Genomic DNA, 5,404 nt, shown 5'->3' with positions numbered 1-5,404 from the left:
GCTGTTTACTGCGCGTGTACACTATCCAGGCCTAGAGCTCAAGCTAATGATCCTTCTTTAGCCTTAAACCAAGGGAGAAGAGCGAAGGAAGGGATGGAGCGCTGTCTGTCTGTCTGTGAGCCGAATGATCCTGAGTTCAATCTCCATTTTGCAGCATCTTCCCAGCAATCCTTAACCTCACTGAGCTCGGTTCCTCCCCTGTCTTACATCAACCGGGCCTCCGGAACATTCAAGGAAGACGGGGACAAAGACCCCACAAAATGGCAGCTAGCCTCATGTTTTTGTTTTTTTTTTTTTAATTCCAAGGACACCTGATGAAGCAAGCAACCCTAAGGGCTCCCCCCTCCCCACCTCCCGCACCGAGCATCTGGCTCCGCAGAGCCGCGGCCACAAGGAAATGCCCAGGGCCGCCAGGATGTTCAGGGAAGGGCGGGGCCAGGGCCGCAGCCCCGCCCCGCCGCCCGCCTCAGCCTTCAGGGGGCGTCAGCCTCACCTGGGCAGCCTGGGAAAATGCACATTTCCAGGTCCCACCCCCCCCCGCCCCAAGAACCCCGATCCGAGGNCGGCGGGCCCCCCCCCCCCCCCGCCGCTCCCGCTCCCAGACGGGGAAACCCACGCCCCGCGCGGCCGTGGGGTCGGCCGGGGCGGGAGGGGCGACAGCAGGTGGCAACCTNGGCCGCGCTCCCCCGCCCCTGCCGCACGCCTTTCCTCGCGTGCTCACGCTGGCACTAGCATGCACCTTCACACACGAACCCTGCACACTCACGCCCCTTCTCACCCGCCCGCTCCCCGCAACATCCCCAATCACAACCGCGTGAATGCACACCGGCCGCCTCACACCGCCCCCCCCCCGACATTCACGATCACACACGCACACCTGCACACGCGCACACACCCCACCTCACCCCGACATTCACGATCACACACGCACACCTGCACACGCGCACACAGCCTGCCACCTCCTTGACATTCACGATCACACATGCACACCTTGCACAGCTGCACACACACACCCTGCCACCTCACTCCCCCACATCTGATATTTGCAGTCACACAACTGCACACCCTACCACACTCAACCCCCATCCCCCAACTCTGATCTACCAATCTTGAACCTTAGGCCTCACATACTTGTGCCCCTGAATCACAATTGCATGGAGACATACACCCCCACCTCACTCCACTTCCAGACTCCCTCACCCACCATCCTTTACCGTCACCCACCCTCACACTCCCCCCTGGATCCCTGGGAGTCACAGTCACACACACACGTGCACACACTAATTCTCACACTCCCTCTGGGCCTTACACTCACCCTCTCAGTTACTCAGACACTTTCAAGCATGCTGAGACTCACACACCCACACACCTGAGTCCTCCCACCCAGAGCCGCAGCCACACTTACTTGCTGTACCCTCTCCCACAGTGCCTAGGATCCATTGACTTTCAAGGGCCTGTTAAAAATTTTGAGAGGGGCGCCTGGGNTCAAAATAAATTAAGAAAAAAGAAAATGAGCAGTGGTGGCAGGAGGAAGGACGGGGGGGGGGGAAGGCTGGGGTAAGTTAAAAATCTGTATGTAATGGGGCACCTGGGTGGCTCAGTCGGTTAAGCTCCGACTTTGGCTCAGGTCATGATCTCACGGTTTGTGAGTTTGAGCCCCACATCAGGCTCTGCGCTGACAGCTCAGAGCCTGGAGGCTGCTTCAGAGTCTGTGTCTCTCCTTCTCTCTGCCCCTCCCCAGCTTGCACTCTGTCTCTGTCTCTCTCTTTCTCAAAAATAAATGAACAACAGCAAAAAAAAAAGTCTTTAAAAAATCTGTATGTAATTGAGCCTCAAAATGTAAAACCCTATAAACAAACCTGCTGCTGCAACTAAAGCAACGTTTTACGTAGTTACACCTAATAAATTTCAGGTGGAGTATGGGTGCCTCTTAACATGTTTGCTGTGAATAAGGGCGGAGCCACCAAATATCTGTTTCCGGGGCCCTGGGCGAAGGAAGGCCGACCCCCACCTAACAAGTGTGACTTAGCTCTGGCCACAGTGAAGCCCCTGGGGAAAAGAAGCCTGCCTTCAGAATTGCCGCGTCGCACCTGTCACGGGAAGATGGTGTCGTTTGGCTACAAGACCTGGTCTGCTTTGCTTTCTGTGTCCTCCCGTGTCCACGGCAGTGCTGGGCACGTGACATGGAGCACAGGCAACACCCAATAAAGGCTTGGGGTTTTTAAAATTTTATTTATTTTGAGAGAGAGAGAGGCACAGGGCACACACAGGCACATGTGCAAGTGGGGGAGGGGCAGAGAGCGAGAGAGGGAAAGAATCCCGAGCACACTCCATGCCCATCTCAGGAACGGCAAGATCATGGCCTGAGCCGAATTCAAGAGTCGGGCACTTTCCTGAGCCACCCAGGCCCCCATCAACGAATGCTTGAGTGGAGGAAATGTATACACCTGGCTGCATCCCAGTAGCCCGGACCCTCTCCCACTTGCTCCCCTGGAAGTCCACCTCAAACCCCACCCGGTTCCCAGTCAGACCCTCTTCACTCCGCTACCGCACAGACTAAGACACCCGGGATTGTGACCACCTGGAGTCCAGTGTCCCCGCCACAGCCGGGGGTCAAGAAGCTTGAGGTTTGTTCTTTTTTTTTTTTTGAAATATTTTTATTTATTTCTAGGAGAGCGAGAGAGACAGCGTGAGCAGGGGAGGGTCAGAGAGAGAGGGAGTCACAGACTGAAACAGGCTCCAGGCTCTGAGCTGGCAGTCAGCACGGAGCCCGACGCGGGGCTCGAACCCACGAACCGCGAGATCATGACCTAAGCGAAAGTCGGACGCTTAACCGACTAAGCCACCCAGGCGCCCCGCGTGAGGTTTGTTCTTATCCTGTACCTGAAACATGCACGGCGTTTCATATTTAATCCTCCACCATTCTGCCAGCTAGGTCTAAACCAAACCCATTTTGCAGGTGAGGAAGTAGAGGCTCAGAGGGGCCTGCTCAGAGCAACACGGTTAGGAAGAAACAAGGACGGTCTCCGGGGCCCTGCTTTTTCCTGCTCTGGCAGGGCCCGAGGGCCTCCTATGATCAGCTGACTCACATTACCACCCTCCAGCCACCCGCCAACCCCGATTCCAAATATCTCCAGATCCTTCCCATTCTTGTGGAACCTCTCTGCCGCCACCACCATCAGACCGTGTCCTGGTTTTCTAAAGTCTAGAGTAATACCAGGGGCTCTGTCGTCGGAGGTCCGATGTAACTTTCACCACCTCCCCGCTGCAGAAGCTGAGACAGCTTACAGACTGCCAGGACTCAGTTTCCTCATGTAAAATGGGGTAGTACCAGCCTCATAGGACTGTTGGAAGATTTAAGTGAGTTGAGGGGCGCCTGGGTGGCTCAGTTGGTTAAGCGTCCGACCTCGGCTCAGGTCATGATCTTGCGGTCCGTGGGTTCGAGCCCCACGTCGGGCTCTGTGCTGACAGCCAGCTCAGAGCCTGGAGCCTGATTTGGATTCTGTGTCTCCCTCTCTCTCTGATCCTCCCCTGCTTGCACTGTCTCTCTCTCTCTCTCAGAAATAAATAAAAACATTAAGAAACAATCAATCAATCAATCAATGAGTTCATGGTAAATATAAACTAGCTGGATGAGTGGCCACACAGAGGAAGCACTCTGTAAGGCTCCTTACAGAGTTGGAAGAGTTGATCAAGGGAGCGGAAAGCACTTAGCGCAATGCGTGCACGAGTTAATAGTCGTAGAAAGTCAGCCGTTCCAATCCTTCCAAACCCCTACTGGTAGGGGTAGTTTTATTTTCCCCTAATTAAAGAATAAGCACCAGGGGATTATCCGGTGGTTGTCTCTGGACAAAAAGATTCTAGGTAGATATTTAAAATACAGTTTCAGGACGCCTGGGTCGCTCAGTTGGCTAAACTCCAACTGTTGATTTCAGCTCAGGTCACGATCTCATGATTCGTGAGTTTGAGGCCCGCATTGGGCTCTATGCTGACAGTGTGGTGCCTGCTTGGACTTCTCTCTCGCTCTCTCTTTCTGTTCCTCCCCAGCCTGTGCTCTCTCCCTCTCTCAAAATAAAAAAACTTAAAAAAATATATAGCTTAATTTGTACAGTATGTTTTTAATTATTTGAAATTTACAGAAGACTGGAACAGATCACAGAAAGAGCTTCGTAAACCCACCCCCTGTATACTCCACCCCACACGCACCCCCAACCCCAAACTCAGCAGTTTCCCTCATTATTAACATCTTGTATTCGTGGGGTACTTCTAGGCGAATCTTACAATTTTTGTTTATTCCTTCTATTTTCTTTAGCGAACAGGTATCACTTTTACCATGTTTTTAAATAAATAATTTTTTAAAAGACCACAGAACCCCCTCTGATTCTCCAGAGGTAATAACATTTTCATATGGAAAGAGAGGGGTATGGGAATGCAAACTGGTGCAGCCACTCGGGGAAACAGTGTGCAGGTTCCTCAAAGATTAAACATAGAACTACCCTAGACCCAGCAATTGCACTACTAGGAATTTATCCAAGGGACACAGGTGTGCTGTTTTGAAGGGGCACAGGCTCCCCAATATTTATAGCAGCGCTATTGACAATGGTCAAAGTATGGAAGAGCCCAATGTCCACCGATGAATGAATGGATAAAGAAGACGTGGTATATATACACAATGGAGTATCACTCGGCAATGAAAAAAAAAATGAAATCTTGCCATTTGCAACTACATGGATGGACAGAGTATTATGCTAAGCGAAATTAGTCAAAGAAAGACAATATCATATGACTTCCCTGATATGAGGAATTTAAGCACAAAACATGAACATAAGGGAAGGGAAGCAAAAATAATATAAAAACAGGGAGGGGGGCAAAACATAAAAGACTCTTAAATACGGGAAACAAACTGAGGGTTTCTGGAGGGGTGTTGGGGGGGATGGGCTAAATGGGGGATGGGCATCAAGGAGGACACTTGTTGGGACGAGCACTGGGTGTTATCTGTTGGGGATGAATCGCTGGAATCTATTCCTGAAATCATTATCGCACATGTTAACTAAGGTGGATGCAAATTTTAAAAAATAAATTAATTTTGGGGCGCCTGGGTGGCTCAGTTGGTTAAGCGTCTGACTTTGGCTCAGGTCATGATCTCACGGCTTGTGAGTTCGAGCCCCGCGTCGGGCTCTGTGCTGACAGCTCAGACCTGGAGGCTGCTTTGGATTCTGTGTCTCCCTCTCTCTCTGACCCTCCCCTGCTCACGCGCTCTCTCTCTCTCTCTCTCTGTCTCTCTCTCAGAAATAAATAAAACATTTAAAAAATTTTTTTAAATAAATTAATTTTAAAAGAAAGAGAAGTGGCTGGGATTGTTTTTTTATTTTCTAAATTGTTTTTCAGGGCACTTTTAAAACCA

The sequence above is a fragment of the Crocuta crocuta genome, unplaced genomic scaffold (genome assembly GCF_008692635.1).
Source record: "Crocuta crocuta isolate KB4526 unplaced genomic scaffold, BGI_CrCroc_1.0 scaffold27, whole genome shotgun sequence".
NCBI lineage: Eukaryota > Metazoa > Chordata > Mammalia > Carnivora > Hyaenidae > Crocuta > Crocuta crocuta.
Note: the sequence above shows the minus strand (reverse complement) of the source record.